The following is an 18,269-nucleotide window of genomic DNA, read 5'->3' on the forward strand; positions in this document are numbered from 1 at the left end:
TAACAATACTAATGTTTCACCAATACATTAATGCTATAAGGTTAGTTAAGGAAAAAGTGGGACCTATCAGAGATGAAGATGGAAACTTTTGTGCGGAGGCTGTTGGAAGGGTTTTGAATGAATATTTTGTCTCCGTGTTTACAAAGGAAAGGGAGGATGTAGATATAGTAGTCCAGGAGGAACACTGCGAGATATTGGACGGGATAGTCATAAATAGGGAGGAAGTGCTCGAAGGGCTGAAATCCTTGAAAGTTGACAAGTCACCAGGGCCAGATGGATTGTTTCCGAGGCTGCTGAAGGAATTCAGGGAGGAGATAGCAGATGCTCTGAGGATGATTTTCCAATCTTCACTAGATACAGGGGAGGTACCGGAGGACTGGAGAAATGCAAATGTAGTTCCATTGTTTAAAAAGGGATTAAAGAAAATGCCAAACAATTATAGGCCAGTTAGTCTTACATCGGTGGTGAGCAAATTAGTAGAATCTATCCTGAGAGATAGGATTAACTGTCATGTGGAAAGGTATGGACTAGTCAGGGATAGTCAGCATGGATTTGTTAAAGGAAGGTCTTGCCTCACAAATTTGATTGAATTCTTTGAGGAAGTGACAAGAAGGGTTGATGAAGGTAGTGCAGTGGATGCTGTGTACATGGATTTTAGCAAGGCATTTGACAAGGTCCCACATGGCAGATTGGTCAGGAAAGTAAAAGCCCATGGGATTCAGGGTAATGTGGCAAACTGGATATAAGGTTGGCTTTGTAACAGGAAACAAAGGGTAATGGTCGATGGATGCCCTTGCGAATGGAAAGTTGTCTCAAGTGGTGTTCCACAGGGCTCGGTGTTGGGAGCCTTGCTTTTTGTGTTATATATTAACGATTTTGACGTGAACGTGGGGGGCACGATTGGGAAATTTGCAGATGACACAAAGATTGGCCGAGTAGTGGATAGTGTAGAGGATAGCCATAATCTCCAAAACGATATAGATGGGTTGGCGGAGTGGGCGGTAAAGTGGCAGATGGATTTTAACATAGAGAAGTGTGAGGTCATACACTTAGGGAGGTCAAACAGTTACAGGGATTACACAATTAATGGGAATATACTAAGAGGGGTAGATGAAGTGAGAGATCTTGGCGTACAAGTGCACAGGTCCCTGAAGGCAGCAGTTCAAGTAGACAAGGTTGTAAAGAAGGCATATGGAATGCTCTCCTTCATTGGCAGAGGTATAGAATATAAAAGTAAGGATATAATGTTGGAATTGTATAAAACACTGGTGTATTGTGTGCAGTTCTGGTCACCACATTACAGGAAGGACGTAATAGCTCTGGAGAGAATGCACAGGAGGTTTACAAGACTGTTGCCAGGGTTAGAAAAGTGTAGCTACGAGGAGAGATTTTATAGGTTGGGGTTATTTTCCTTAGAACAAAGAAGGCTGAAAGGTGACTTGATTGAGGTATACAAAATTATGAGGGGAATAGATAGAGTGGACAGGATAAAATTGTTTCCCTTGGTGGAGAATTCTAGAACCAGGGGACATAGATTCAAGATAAGTGGCAGAAGGTGTAAGGGGAACATGAGGAAGAACTTTTTTACACAGAGGGAAGTGGGTGTCTGGAATTCGCTGCCAAGTTGGTGGTAGAGGCAGAAACTCTAAACTCTTTTAAAAAGTACCTGGATCTGCACCTTAAGTGCTGTAAGCTGCAGGGCTATGGGCCGGGTGCAGGAAGGTGGGATTAGAAAGGGCACCTGGGTTTCCTTGGGCTGGCATGGACAAGATGGGCCAAATGGCCTCCTTCTGTGCTGTAAGTTTTCTATGGTTCTAAGTTTGCAGATGTCTCAAGGAATTGCACTGTTGACTGTCGGTAAGGGTCATTCTGTTGCTGGCTACTTTGAAAGCAAACTTAAAAAAATTATTTTTTTTCATATAATCATTCTAAGTCATGTTTACATTGGAAACATGACACAGCAGTGTCAGGTGTAAGGCCTCCTTGCTTTTTGATCTGTATAACGTGAACAGCTGCAGTTGTATGTTCCTCCTGCTTATTTCCAAGTACTGTAAGTGGCTCTGAGGCAGGCATAACTGTACCACTGTTGCATCTCTTGCTTTATCTGAATTGAATGAATGATAAGGTCAGTGGAGGGAGCACAGACCTATCCTTTAAACTCATTTAAAATATAATTGTGAAGGAAACATGCTCCTTTCTTTATTCTATCTTTGTTTTAACTGCAGATAACTGGCACCAAATTTACAATACCGTAGAGAGAATGGGAAATGGAAAAGACAGACTGTTGCAATTGGGATTGATCTTGGTCTAAGTGACAGTTTGGCTCAGTAGGTAATGCACTTGCTTCCAGCAATAGACAGAACCTCAGCTGCTATTTCAAGTGCATTACTGAGTGTTATGTTATTGAAGGTTCCATCTTTCAGATTAGAGGTTTAACAGAGGTAGTGCTTGACTGTAAAATATCCTGTGGCACTATTTGAAGAAGAGCCGGGAATTCTCCCAATGTCCTGACCAACATCATTCCCTCAAACAACATAGCCAAAACAGGTAATTTACCTCATTGGAGTGACCCTGATGTGTGCAAAATGGCTGCTGTCTTTGCTTAACATAACAACAATGATTGCACTTCAAACATAATTTATTAGGCCCAAAGAGCTTTGGGGTCTCTTTGAGGACTTGATAAGATATTATACAAGTACAAGTTCCTCCATCTTTTAAAGAGGATTAGCAGAGGGGAGAGAGTTTCACTCTTGATTAAATGCACGCTAATGGTGCCCTGAGAGTACTTAATGCTTTAATTCGAAGTGTCAAATGGAAAATTTTTCTTTCTCCCAAAGTAGCATTGCACCTGGATGAGCGCAACCCTTTCACTATCCCCATGTCCCTTGCTAAAAAAATGAATATGTATTAAGTTGCCTACAGGATGTTACACCTGTATGCTGATTAATGCCAATTTCTGTCACTGGACATTTACTAAAACACAGTGGTGCATAACTATACTTTTAAACTGAGAATGCCTGGTATATTACAGTTTGAAATGAAACAATTTATTCAATTATAAATAAACTCCTTGAATCATCTTTGAATTGACCATATATCACTTTGACTGCTATTATAGTAACAATGAAGTCACAGTGACCTCCATTTAAATAGCTTAATTTTACAGGATATAAAAAGTAATTCTGTAACTATATAAAGATAGAGAATGCTTTGGCAGGTAAAGGTCAATTCTCAAAGGTTGGAGTTCAAAAATTAGTGTTTGATGAATCTGGTAATGAAGGAGTGGCAGAGAGTATCTAATTGCTCAGGGGACGTCTGGCAGAGTTTCAGCCTGTGTATCAGGATCAAGGATGCAAGCCTTGCTTTTGTTTGCTGTGAATTTTTCATTTTCTGGTTCAAATAATGCAAAGTTCTCACCAAAATATATTCTTGTTTGAATCTCTCCAATCCAGTTTCCACCCCACCACAGGACTAATGAGTCTCATTAAAGTTATAAATGAGTTCCTTTGTGACTTCTGTGAAGGTAAACCATCCTTTGTTTTCTCAATCAGAAGCCTTTGACACAGTTGAATACGCCATCCTCCCCCACTGTTGTCCAGCTGGCTTGGACTCCATTTGCCTGCTTCAATTCTTAACTTTCATAACCAAAGTATCACTTGCAGTGGCTTCCCTTCCCACTAATACACTGTTGCCTCTGTTGTTCCCAAAGGTTCTATTCTTGGCCCCCTTCTATTTCTCATTTACACACTGCTCTTTGGGGATATCATCTGAAAACAAAGCATTAATTTCCATATGTGCACTGATGACACCCAGCTCTACCTCAGCACCACCTCTCTCACTCCTCTACTGTTGCTAAATTATCAGACTGCTTATCTGACACCCAATACAGGATGAGCGGAAATTTCCTCCAGTTAAACATTGGGAAGACTTGAGTCATTGCCTTCTGTTCCTGCTCCAAACTCCATTCCCTAGCTACTGATGCTGTTTTTCTCCCTGCTGAATATCGGAGGCTGAACCAGAGTGTTCGCAATTTGGATGTCATATTTGACCCTGAGGTGAGCATTTGGCCACATAGACGTGCCATCACTAAGACCACTTCCATTACATTGCCTCAACTCATTTTCTGAAATCGTCATCCATGCATTTGATACCTTTAGACTTGACTATTCTATCACACTCCTGGCCAGCCCCCACATTCATACAAAGCTCTGCTACCCTTGTCCTTGCATGGACCAAGTTTCATTGACCTATGTTGGCTCCCGGTCAAGCATCGCCTTGATTTTAAAATTCTAATTTTTAGAATTCTTCCATGGGCACGCCCCTCACCAGCACTTTAATCTCCTCCAGCTCCACAACCATTGAGATATCTGCACTCAACTGATTCTGCTACTTGAGGGTTCCCAATTTTAATTGCTCCACAGCTGGTGGCCATGCCTTTAGCTGCCTAAGTCCATACCCTGGGACTACCCTCCCTAGATGGCTCTGCCTCTCTTTTCTACTTTAAAAAGCTCCTTAAAATCTGATTTTGTCCAGGCTTATGGCTGTCTGCACTAATATTGCCTTCTGTGGCTTGGTATCAATTTTTTCTTTATAGTGTTCCTTTCCAGGGTCTTCAAATGTTTCAGCATGCTAAAGTTTTTGTGGTACTTTTGAGTTCCCTTTATGTTGCTTTTTAGAAAATAAATTGGCAAATAATTTGCATTTTTGTTTTCATTCCATCTTGACCTTTCTGCAGCCTTTGATTTGGCCAATCACACACCATCCTTCTTCATTGTCCAACTTGATGGGATTGCCCTTGTTTAGTTCCACTTATCAACTCAAAGTATTACCAGATCATCACCATCAATGGTTTCTCTTCCATCCCAGCCCTCGCACCATTCTCTCTGGAGTCTTGTAAGGATCTATCCTTGGCCACCACCTGTTCCTTAGCTACATTCTGTCTCTTGGCTACATCATCTACAGCCATGAAGTCAGCTTCACATTGACTGCCAGCTCAACCCCTCCACTGCTTCTGTGCAGTCAGCCTGCTTATCTTGGATGAGCTGCCACTTCCCCCAGTTAACCATTTTAAAGAGTGAGTCATTGCCTTGGTCCCTGTCTCAAGCACTATTTTGGCCTCTCTCAGATTCAACCAGTCTATATGTAACCTCAATATCCTGTTTGACCTCTGGTTGAGCTCCCAATTCCATATACATTTCAAAGACTGTCTGCTCCCACCACTATAATATTGCCTGCCCTTGTAACAACTGCTGAAACTCTTATCTATATATTAAAATTGGCACTTCCAGTTGTGTAGCACGCCCTCAGTACTTCACTGAAGTGACTACTAAGATTACATATTTAAGTTTCTGGAATGTGACTTGATCTGATTTAGACAAGAATGCTACACCTGAGCCAAGTCTGACAAAACAATTGAATTAAGATTTTAAAACTTCCTGTTCTTTTCATCTATAATGTGATAACTGTTTGTACTGAATCTTTTAAATTTTTTTTGCAGCTTAAGGTAAGGGACATCAGTGGTAGGGACTGGACAGTTTTTTCTTCCTTTTGTTCCATTTGGTCAAATGCAGAGTAAATTATATCCAACTCTTTTATTAATGTTTCTTTATTCTAATATTTAAATGAAGGCATGCCAGACTCTGCAAACATGAATTTTACCCCCATGCCCCACGTCAGCTTTTCTTAATACTCTGAATAAGTGAAACTGTCAATTTGTGTTGAATTGAGAGTAATGTTTGACTACGATCTTTTGCCCACTGGGATTTAGATTGAGCCTGCCCAAGGCCTTTCACAAATAACTCTCTCTGTTGACAGAGATGATTTAGATCCTGTTGGTTTGGGCTTAATTGAAATCTGGATTCCCTTCTCACCTGAGGTTACCTTTTGAATCGGTAAACACACAGATTGATGAGTGTACCAAAATGGGTCATTGAAACAGGCTTAGGTGTTTGCTGCTGGTTTTTTTTAAATGTATATACTCATACCTTAACAGTCCTACAACATATACTGTTTAGCTGAAGAAGTCTACATTATTTTTTGCATACCTTTTTAGTACAGTTCTAAAACTCCACCCAATGATGCCATGTAATTTAAATAGTGGAATAAAAATACTTGCTACTCAAAATATCTTGGAATACTGGGGGAAATTGTGCTAAAGTTAACACCTGCTTGGGGTTTATTGAAGAATAAAACAAATTGAAAATCCACATTTATAACTCCTCCCTACATAGGTAGATACATTACTTTACCCCTCTTTTGCATGATCACATGCACACTTGTTCAAACGCCTCATGGACTTGTTTAGGCCCTCCAAATGGTGCACAATGTAAGATATATGGCTATGTTTTACACTTTTTTATAGATTGGAATTCTGATTAATCTATCATTTTTATGTTGATTATTCTTTATTTTATTCTTTACTAACCTTGGTAATGTAGAGCGATTGGGTAAGAGCTGGACCAGTTTATGGTTGACAAGCAGAGTAGTAAATTGAATTTAAATCAACATTTTTAAATGTACGCAAATGTAATTGAGTCCCACTTTCTAAAATCGTGCAAGTAAATTAAAATAGTCCTTCTGTCTTGAGCTAATAGCTTTAGACGCTTGGCAAATATTCCTGGAAGCTTAGGGGTATAAACCCTGAGTAATTAACAATGTTGAGTCTAGAGCCAATTGAACAAACTGTTTGCTATTCAAATTGCTTATCTCAGGTAGGTGAGATTTAAAAATGATGCTGAATTTCTTGTGCCTTACAACTACTAATATGGCTGTTTGTATTGTGGAAACTCTTAAGTCCTCAAACCACTCTCAATTCTCACTGTAGTGTCCACAGTGGCGACTTGATAAAAGTGTGTGAAGTGTGTTAGCCAAAATCCTCAGTATGACAGTGAACTTGTCAAAGCAAGACTGAGAGAAGACCTTTGAGTGATGTAGTGGGATGGCTGGCCTGAAATCTGAGCCGTCACTAATTGCTGTGTGGTTTTCAAAGGGTGTGGAACATTTTTCCCATAACCACCCATAACCAGGAAGCACTACAACTTGCGCAGAGGTTTGTTCTCTTGACTACCTGAACGATTCCCTTTTTTGAATGGCTTCAGGTTTAGCAGTAGGTTGGTAAACTTACAATCTCTGGGAACTGGATTGAAGCCGGCTGACTGTATGTGGAAATTCTACAGCCTTTTCAGAGAGAGAGAGGAAGAAAATACTTAAATATGCTGTATCTCCATTGCATTTTAATCCAGATTCCAGGAGTGAACAGACGATGTGCTCACACACGGCTACACCCAGATTGTTAGATAAATGGCCTTTTTCAACTTTAAGAAAAATAATAATGCAAGGCCTCAAAAGTACAAAGAAAAGCTGTAACTGCTTGAAACCTGGGATAAAAGCCAGCAATTGAGAGTTGGCCAGTCAGTAGCTGAAGGGCAAAAGTTAAGATTTTGGGTGTGACACTATCTGATTGAGTTCTGCAGCTGAACTGCAAGCCTTAATTTTTTTTGGACAAATAACCTGTTTCCAAAATATTATTTTGTTTAAGGATTTTGTTTTATGATGTACAGGGCCAAGGATTTAATTTGTTCAGGTTTGCAAGTGATGTAAGGGTGTTGAATATGTACAAATGGCTTAATATTGTAGAAATAAGTTATTGACTGATTTCAACTTTGAGGGTCCAGGATTGTGGGTGTTTATGGATTTCCATTGGTATTCAGCCATGTAGGAGCAACTCATTTTATATCAGGTGGTTAACATTGTAAGTGTTTTTGACACAGTAGATAGGGATAAAATGTTTTGTCTTGCAGGAAGTCAGTAGCCAGAGACCCCAAATCTAGTTGGCAAAAGAATTGGAGGGGGTGACATGAGAAATTTTTGTACTTATTGAGTTATGATCAGGAATGTCTGCCTGAAAAGCTGGTGGGAGCAGATTCAGTAGTAACTTTCAAAAGAGAATTGGCTGTATATTTTTTGAAAGGAAACATTTAAAGGGCTTTGTGGAAGGCACAGGTAGGTGTGAATAATTAGATATCTCTTTTAAAGAATACTCTATTATACATTATTACAACACATTGTAGGCTCGAACAGGAAAATATGTATCATAACAGACTTAATGTCAGATCTTTCGTGGACAGTTGAGGATGGGTAATAAATGCTGACCTTACCAGCTGTACCCATGTTATGACCGATGTAATCGGTACAGCTGAGTTATTTAAAAATCCCAAAGGGAAACTTTAAACAACTGTAATAACCTATAATTTTAAGTGCTATGTTTGAGATGCAACTCTAAATTCAGGAATCAGACCGCCAGTTCTTGAGCGGTTTTATATGAAACTAAATGAAACATTTTAGTAAGTTACAACACATTAAACATACATACATAGCTACAAACTCCTACTATCATAACTTCTAACAAATTCTCAAACTAATCTCCGTTAAGGCAGCACTTAACCAGACACCAAGCATAGCATTTTCACCTTACAAATTCAAAATGAGGTTCCTTTCACTTTGGTTCCTTGCAAACACAGCGGTAGGCTTACATGATTTGATTTTACATTGCCCCTGCCCTGCAAACACAAAACTGCTGAAGTTATACCTAGCATGCTCATTGAATGTAAATTCTCATTGCATCACCAGCCTCCTTGAACTCCACCTTTTACAATAAAACCATTAGTAATATAAAGATATTGCTTGGTATCTGCTAGCTAGGTGGTAGTTTTCACCCCACTTCTTGAATGCTCTATTTAAAAAATGCAGATGCACGCTACCTCTCTTACATATCAAAAGTAGTACACGTCAAAGCACCCAGGCTAGCTGGCTTTAATCCAATTAAGACACACCCACAGACTGAACCTCTACTTTAAAAGAAAAATGTTTTCCAATAATACATACATTAATAGCTTCATGACAACCCACATTCCATTAAAGAATAAAAAGGATGTTGTGCTTTTCATCACTGCCACTCCTGTATAAAAGAAACTGTGAGACTCTCAATCTATCTTTTGTTTCTTTAATCCTTTGAAGGGCTTGTTTGTTTTAAAAATGAAGCAGCAGGGCTGGATTGACAACGTTCTGCAGTTTTGTATTGCATGTTAATGTCTCAATAACAGATGCATCTTTTCTTGGCTTTCTTGCACTTGCAAAAGAAAATGCGCTTGGTTCCTTTAACAAATTGACCCCATGGTAATTAAATCTAATTCTGTTTCCGTAAACAAAATGTCTTCTCAGTTGGAAAAGAGCTAATGCTAACTGAGCCAGACTGGTATCATTGAACAAATGACATCTTCCCTGGTCATTTTCCCAGACCCTTGTGATTTGTTTTATTATTGTCTGTATTTTTAACCAGCATTATTCTGTTTTAAGCTTCTAATTTTTCTCCAACTTTTTACTCTTTTTAATCGTACCATTTCCCTAATTGGTGGCTTTTTGATTTCAGCCTGTCAACCAGCTCACTTTGAGCAAGGAAGTTTTGGGGCCAGCAACAATTACAACACTAGATTGTGTCCTGATGAGTCCCTTCACCATGTAGTGGTGTCATGGAGTAACTTTATCATTAAAATGATAGTACTGTAACAGAAACTTGAATCAACCTTGGGTAAAGGAGCATTTTCTGTAAATTGAGTGGCATTGCCTGAAGTGAGCTGTGGCTTACGCTCACTTTGAATCAGCTTACGTTGTGTCATGTAGTTTTTTGTAATCTCTGTACAAATATCTTTAGCTAACTTATGCTCTCTTTACTTGCCCTGACTTCTCTCAATTGTGGGAATGTTTTGATTTTTACCTTGCACTTGAACAGGTTTAAATCTGGGCAAATATGTTATATTCCTAGCGCTGTACATAAAGGAGTGTTCTCAGTACAATTCTTACCAGTGGATACTACAAACTTTAGAGAGATCCTCTTATAAATCATTCATTTTTCCATCACAGGACACACAGCTTTGGTTAAGCAACTAGTACAGTGCTGACTGTGAGCTTGGTTACTGATGACTGTCAGAATGTTTGTGCCTGATAATGGTCTCAAGGTTTGGAGCTCTGTAGTTTCAGTCTGGTTTGATTGTCTCATCATTGTAATGTTTATATCCATCATAAATTGTAAGATCAATAATGTGTTGTTAAGGTGCATGTTGATGCTAAAGGTTGTAATACTGACTAAATAATACACTAAACTGTATTAAAATGTTTGTCGGCTGAGGCTCATTTGGTAACGTTCTCGCCTCTTGAGTTACAAGATTTCAGGTTCAAGTTCGACTCCAGGACTTGAACATGAAAATCAAGGCTGATACTCCAATGCAGTACTGAGAGGGGTACTGCACTGTCGGAGGTGCCATCTTTTGAGTGAGATGTTAAACCGAGGCCCCTTTATGCCTGCTCGGATGGATGTAAAGGATCCCATGGCATTATTTTGAAGAAGAGTAGGGAAATTATCCCCCATGTCCTGGGTACTAGTTATCCCTCAATCAATATCGCAAACAGATTATGTGGCCATTATCACATTGCTTTTGATGGTATGTATATTGGATGCCCATTTTCTACATTTAAAGCAGTGACTACCCTTTAAAAGCACTTCATTGGCTGTAAAATGTTTTGAGATGTCCAGTGGTTGTGAAAAATGCTATATAAATGCAAGTGTTCCTTTTCTCATTATATAATTAATCATTTCTTCAATAGTAAATCAACTCCTATAAGATTTTAATGTATACAAAAAAATTCTCAGTTTTTAAATAAAAATTTTGATTATTAAAGCCTATACTCAAATAGAGCTGTAAAGAAACTACACCAATTCACATTCATTATCTGATTTTGGAGGCATAATAAATCCTAAACAGTTACTCTGACGGAGAGAGAGCAACAACAAAAACTCCTGAGGGATGAAATTCCAAAAAAAAAATAAACTATTGGAGTTGCACAGGCAGCCAGTCAGAATCTGGAAAGCGAAAGGCATGTTAAGGTTTGTGGTTGAAACATTGGAAGGTGCACTGTCTTGGTTGGCAAGGTGGGAGTGAAATCCAAAGAATTGCATGGCATTTTTATTCTTTGGTTTTGTGAAAGCTTGTTGAATTCAGTACTAATGGTGTTGGCCATTTTTGTTTTTCATGCAGTGATGATGCCCCTATGTTTTGTTTATGTAGAAACCTTTAAAGATGCATTGTCTTTTCATGAGGGATGGGAGAGCAAAATGTTGTTGTGTTTCAGTACTGCCATGTGTCCACAATTACTCATTCTTAGAAAGAGATTCACTTGTTTATTTTATGACTAGCTTGCCAAGGATGTAATGTTGCCCAAATCATAGTGAAAGAGGAACACTGGATGAACTATAATTGATAAAGAGAAGATACTAGAAAGGTTGGCTGTACTTAAAGTTGATAAGCTACCAGGTTTGGATCAGATGCATCTGAAAATACAGAGGGAATTAAGGGTGGAAACTGCAGAGGTGCTGGCCATAATCTTTCATCTTTCATAACCTTCAGGTACAAGAATGGTGCCAGACGACTGGAGAATTGCAAATATAAAAATTCTTCTTCAAAAACCATGTGCAAGGATAAGCCAGCAACTACAGACTGGTCAATTTAACCTTGGTGGTGGGTAAACTTTTAGAAACAATAATCCAGGACAAAATTAATAGTCACCTGGACCAATGTGGATTAATTAAAGAAAACCAGCATGGATTTGTTAAAGGTAAATCATGCCTAACTTGATTGAATTTCTTTGCTAGGTAACAGAGGGTTGATGAGAGTAACGTCAATGTGATGTGCATGGACTTCCAAAAGTTGTTTATTCAAGTGCTACATATCAGGCTCATCAACAAAATTAAAGCCCATGGAATAAAAGGAACAATGGCAGTTTAGGTACTAAGTTGACAAAGGAAACAGAGCAGTTGTGAATGGTTGTTTTTCAGACTGGAGAAAGGCATCTGGTGATATTCCTGAGGGGTTGGCATCAGGTCGGTTTTAATGACCTAGACTTGGGTGTTCAGGACTTGATTTCAAAATTTGCAGATGACACAAAACTTGGAAGTATTGTGAAATGTGAGGATAATGATAGACTTATAGGACATAGACAGGCTTGTGGAATGGCAGGACAAGTAGCAGATGAAATTTAATGCAGAGAAGTGTGAAGCGATACGTTTTTGAAGGAAGAATGAGGAGTGATTAAAAACATACAGTTTGGAACCAAGTGCAGGAACAGAGAGACCTGCAGGCATATGGAATCCTGGACTTCATAAATTGAGATAAGGAAGTTACGGTGAACCTTAATAAAACACAGGCTTGGCCTCTACTGGAGTATTGTGTCCATTTCTGGGCACCACACTTTAGGAAGGATGTGAAGGCATTAGAGAAAATAATTACAAGAATGGGTCCAGGGATGAAGGATTTCAGTTATGTGTATAAATTGGAGAAGTGGAGGCTGTTCTTCTTGGAGAAAAGAAGATTAAGAGGACATTTGATCCTAAACTCATGAAGGGTCTGGGCAGAGTCAATGGAGAGAATGCGTTCTCATTGGCGGAGGGTTTGAGAACCAGAGGACACAAACATAAGGTGAATGGCAAAAAAAAACAAAGACGGCATGAAGCAAAACTTTTTTTACGTAGACTGATCAGGATCTGGAATGTACTGCCTGAGAATGTGGTGGAGACAGTTTCAATCTTGGCTTTCAAAACGGAATTGGATGATTATTTGAACAGGAAAGATTTGCAGAGTTACTGGATAAAGGCAGGGGAGTGGGACTATTTGAATTGCTTTTTCAGACGGCCAGCATGGACACAGCAGGCTGAATGGATTTCTTCTGTGCTGTCAACATTCTATGATTCTCTGTTTATGCTGCGATGGGAAAAAGATTGCATGAGCATTTTTGGAGAGAGGCTGCCTCGTAATCCCCATGTGAAATGCTTGGGTGGAATCCAACAGTCATTCCTTTCTCTTTGTGTTGTGTTGTTAGTGTTGCGTACTCAATGCTAATGCACTAACTTTATTATTTCCAAGCAGTTTGGTTTTGGTGCTTCCTGCGTTACTAATTTCAGATTATTGTTGCCTTTGAGCTCAGAACTGTTTATTTAACCAATTTATACACACAACTGAAATCCTTCATCCCTGGACCCGTCCTTGTAATTATTTTCTCTAATGCCTTCACATCCTTCCTAAAGTGTGGTGCCCAGAAATGGACACAATACTCCAGTTGAGGCCAAGCCTGTGTTTTATTAAGGTTCATCGTAACTTCCATATCTCAATTTATGAAGTCCAGGATTCCGTATGCCTGCAGGTCTCTCTGTTCCTGCACTTGCTTTCAAATTGTATGTTTTTAATCACTTCTCATTCTTCCTATCAAAATGTGTCACTTCACACTTCTCTGCATTAAATTTCATCTGCTACATGTCCGACCATTCCACCAGCCTGTTTATGTCCTATAAGTCTATCATTATCCTCCTCACATTTCACAGGGATCGGGGATTTTTGACATCAAAGGGTATTGATAGGAGAGATAGGGAGAAACTTTCTACTGGCAGAAGGGTCAGTAACTAGAGGTCACAGATTTAAAATAATTGACAAAATAGCCAGTGGGAGATGAGGATTTTTGTGTTGTGATCTGAAATGCATAGCCTGAAAGGGTGGTGGAAGCAGACTCAGTAACTTACAAAAGGGGAAAGATCTGAGGCATGGGACGATTGATATCTCTTTGTGCAATGTTCACCATTCGTGACTCCTCAGGTATTGACACAGTCCAGGTCCAAATGCAGCAAGACCTGGACAATATCCAGGTTTGGGCTGACAAGTGACAAGTAACATTCGCGCCACACAAGTGCCAGGCAATGACCATCCCTAACCAGAGAGAATCTAACCATTTGCCCCTTGAAATTCAATGGCATTACCATCCACAAACATTTATGCCCTCCACCATCGACGAACAGTGGCCACTGTGTGTATGACTTGCAGGATGCACTGCAGAAACTCACCAAGGCTCCTTAGGCAGTACCTCCCAAACCCACGATCACTACCATCCTGAAGGACAAGGACAGCGGATTGATGGGCACACCACCACCTGGAAGTTCCCCTCCAAGCCACTCACCATCCTGACTTGAAAATATATCGCCTTTCCTTCACTGTTGCTGGGTCAATATCCTGGAACTCCCTCCTTAACAGCACTGTGGGTGTATTTACAGTACAGGGGCTGCCGCAGTTCAAGAAGGTAGCTCATCACCACTTTCTCAAGGGCAGTTAGAGATGGGCAATAAATGCTGGCCTAGCCAGCGAAGCCCTCATGCCGTAAACGAATAAATAAAAAGCGGAGACTGTTATGGAGGCATGTTTGAAGCATGCTTTGTAGAAGACTTGGTAACCCAATGCTTGAACCATGGTACTTTAGGATTCAATTGTACACCATTGATGGCTGACCAATCAGTACGACTCTATCATTAATGGAGTGTGGAAAGGTAGAACTGTCAATGCGTGCTGGGATTGTTCGTACGTGACAACAAATAATCTGACAGGCTGATGTCCTAGTGTGGCCCTGCCTGGTGTAGTAGCAGGAAGTGTATTAGAGCTCTGCACTGGTAAGTGGCACTGTTTTAACTGGTCGAACTCCAAAAGTATTTCTGAATTTGAAGTTGTTGACCCTTAGGTTAGTGAGTTTTAGCCCATGATAATAGAGTGTGCACTCCCTCTTTGGGAAAAATAATCACTTTGTACGGATTTCTCTACTTCTTTTGGAAACTCTTAAACGTTGCCATATGCTTCTGCACTTCAAACACTTGGCTGATTTAAAAAAAAATTATGTCAAATAAATATGGGCAGCCATTTTGCACATAGCAAGAACTCACAAACAACGTTGAGATCAGTGACTTGTTAATTTGTTTTTAATTGTCTTAAGGAGGACTGGCTTTAAGAGAGCTCCCTACATCTACTTAAGCTGCCTGCACAGGCAGACTGTGCCACGAGTTCATGGCATCTCCAACATAAAGCCAAATAGAACCACTTTTCTAAATTAGCTCTTGAGATCTGGGCGTTACTAGCAAGGCCAGCATTTATAGCCCATCCCTAGTTGCCTTTGAGAAGACGGTGGTAAGCCTTCTTCCCGAACTGCTGCAGTCCACATACTGAAGGTAATGCCACAGTACTGTTCAGTTAAGGGGTGACAGGATTTTGACCCAGTGATGATGAAGGAATGGTGATATAATTGCAAGTCAGGGTTATTTATGACTTGGAAGTAATGATGTTTCCATGCACCTGCTGCTTTGCCCTTTTAGGTTGATACAACCATTTTCAGAGGGCAATGAAGAATCAGACATGTTGGTGTGGGGTTGGAGCCACACGTATGCCCAGACTGGCAGTTTTTCTTCCTAAGGGACATTGGTGAACCAGTCAGGTGTTCATGACTATCTAACAGTCAATTTTACTGGTAGCAGATTTTTATTTCCAGCATTTTTTGAAAAAAAACCTGAATTAACTCTCAAGCTGCCATTATGGGATTTGAACTCATATTGTGTAAATTATTAGTTCTGGCCTCTGGATTACTTGCCCAGTAAGATAACCACTATGCTTTTGTACCCTTAGATTATATACTCAAATGCAGATGTGGAACCTGATTCCGCAGCCTTTTGACTTGAAAGCAAGTGTTCTACTAGTAGGGGCAAGCTAACTCGATCAAAATCTTTTGAGCGATTACAAATTTTTTTGTTGGGTTTTTGAACGGGGCTGGTCCAATTCAGGTTAATTTTAATAACAAAATGCAAATTTGCTACATCTGATTCTTGGGCTGTTTGCAGGTCATTTTTGCACTGTGATTAAAGCTGTATTTATTGTACTAGGCAAAGCTTGAAGAATGACAAATATTTTTGTAAATTTGTTCTTAATTGTATCAAGTCCATAAATCAGTGAGGCTGGTTTCTGGAACTTTGCTTTGTTGCCGGTCCATCCAGCAACCATTCTTTTTAGCTACAAGTTTGTCGTGGCAGGGCAAGGCATTTTTTTTATTCGTTTACGGGATGTGTGCTTCGGTTTGTGCCAATAACATTAACGCTGCCCTTTCATTGCAATCATGTAGATTATGGTATTAAAGAAGAGGCAAATCATGTGCTCATTTAACTCTTCCTTTGCCACTATAAAGTAAAGCAAAGCTGGCTAGTTTAATGCAGTTGTGTTTTTAGGGCTTTATTTTTGATGGGTAAAAGATAAGCTTTACAGTTAAAGAAAAATTAATGAAGAATAAAAAAATGAACTTATGCATTAAGTCTTTGAACCAGGTAGAGAGAGTCCTGCTTTGTTCGACAGTGTGCAATACGATATGTAGCAGAACTACTAATATTTCTATGAGCATCTCAATACTTGATGTTCATTGAAATAAACCTTTATTCGCTCTGTTCAGAACTTTTAAAAAAGTCTCTTTTGGCTCAGTTGCTTGCTCTTTTAAAGGTGCAAACTGAAATTGGTCCTTAGTAACTACAACTGTTCAGACTTCAGAGCAAGAACTGAATGGTAATCTATTCTGGTAAGGAAATAGTGAAATGCACTAAAATTACAAAAACTGCTGCAATTTGAGATGTGCAATCAATACGTATCATGCCATCTAATAATGGCAAGCCAATTGTAGCAGAGTGAGTTTATTTGCTGGTATCAGCCGTGGCTCAGTGACAGTACTCTATATTTCTGTCAGATGATGTGGGTTTGACTCCCACTCCATAAACTTCAGTGCATATTCCACATGAAAAAATATACATATGTTGATAAAAAAAATATATAAATGTATCCACGTTGATGTTTCATTAAAATACTGAGACTGCATTGCGTTGCTGGAGACACCACCTTTTGAACAAGTTAAACTGAGCCCCCAGGTGAAGTAAAAGACCCCATGACACAAATCAAATATGACCATGGAGGTTCTTGCCCTGGCCAACATCTGTCCCTCAATCAACATCATGAGACCAGTGCATCATTGAATGTCATATGTAGTACTGACTGAAAGATAGTATAGGTAAACATTTAATAAGATGATTGCATACTTCATTATCTGGTTGTTATCACATTGCCATTTGTGGGATCTTGCTGTAAACAAAATGGCTACCACATTCTTAGATTATAAATGTGGCTACACTTCAAAAGTACCTGGTTGGTTGTGCAACACTCTAGGACTTCCTGAGATCATGAAAAGTGCTCTATAAAGGCAAGCTGCTTCTTTCCTTTGTTTTTCAATTGGCATGCATGTTGCATCCCAATTATACAAAGTCCTTAGAATGAAGTAATGTCATGAATGTAATTCTAATGAGCTTGTTACTGCTGAATAATATGCTAATAGTTTAAGTAGAAAGACTGCCAAATCTATTGTGGAAAATTGGGCAAAATCCCAATGAATCTGCTCCATGATGAGTAGAATATTCCCAATGGAAAGGCCAAATTCAGTGAGGGCCTATCTAATATGGTAGGCACTTCAAATAATTTTTAAAGGAATGGTATGAATAATTGGCTCACTTGCCCACACTTTTTTCGATGAGACCAATGCAGTGTTGAATACCAAATTAAGAACTGAAGGCTGAAAGTATAGGTAAATATTTAATAAGATGATTACATATTTCATTAAAAAGCGGTTGACTGCTAATGCTTTTATCCATTTGTGATATTTTGCTCTAAAGTGAACACTTCACAATATAACAATTTTTAAGGCCTGTCCTTAAACCTATCATTTTAGCTAGGAGTCTCCCTTGTGCACCCCCAGCACCTCTAACTCTCTGACCCTTCCACTTGTCTTCAGTTTCTTCAATCCATCTGGAGCCTTCCCTCTGGCATTCTATACTCTGGCTCTTTTCATTGAGAACTGTGGAGATGGTGACTGTATTAGGTTTTTCAATTCCCTCCCAGGGTCTGTTCTATCTCCCCATGAATTTGCAGAACCCCATTCTCTTCAATGCATTCCTGGTATCATCAAACCAGCTGAAAAGATGTGGGCAACTGTTGTTGTCTGGCAGAAGACCTTTTCTCCCTTTTTTTGCCTCCTAGGAGATTACATGACTGCAGTGTGGAGGTAGGAAGTATCTAGTCATGATGTCCAAGCATCATCAGGTGAGGGACTTGATGGCCCAGCGCATCTTTTCCTGCCTGTCACTTTTGTATGTTGCATGACTTATACATTGGCAAATTTAATGCAAGCTCTCTGTTGACCCCTGCCTCCTGCTGGAGCATGGCCCCACTACTGAAAAACAAGCCATGGCTTCCCAGTTTGTTACAGATCTCAGCACATCTGGAGATAATCTTCTGCTCCCCGCGCATATATGTACAGGCACCTCATTCTCAACC

At 39.6% G+C, this 18,269-nt stretch overlaps 1 protein-coding gene across 6 annotated transcripts in view; it reads left to right on the forward strand.

Moving 5' to 3' along the window:
- myo6a (myosin VIa) overlaps window positions 1-18,269 on the forward strand; it is a 261,840-nt gene that overhangs the window by 70,161 nt on the left and 173,410 nt on the right. Inside the window, exon 1 of one of the 6 annotated variants that reach the window (XM_078556766.1) lies at window positions 7,025-7,048. The exons of 4 other annotated variants lie outside the window; for them this stretch is intronic. The gene's annotated coding sequence lies outside the window, so the exon portion shown is untranslated. Of the gene's footprint in view, window positions 1-7,024; window positions 7,049-7,089; window positions 7,110-18,269 lie in introns of those variants that run through there. One more of the 6 variants, XM_078556764.1, reaches the window with a different exon arrangement.

This window comes from Cetorhinus maximus, chromosome 14 (assembly GCF_964194155.1).
Source record: "Cetorhinus maximus chromosome 14, sCetMax3.hap1.1, whole genome shotgun sequence".
Classification (NCBI taxonomy): Eukaryota; Metazoa; Chordata; class Chondrichthyes; order Lamniformes; family Cetorhinidae; genus Cetorhinus; species Cetorhinus maximus.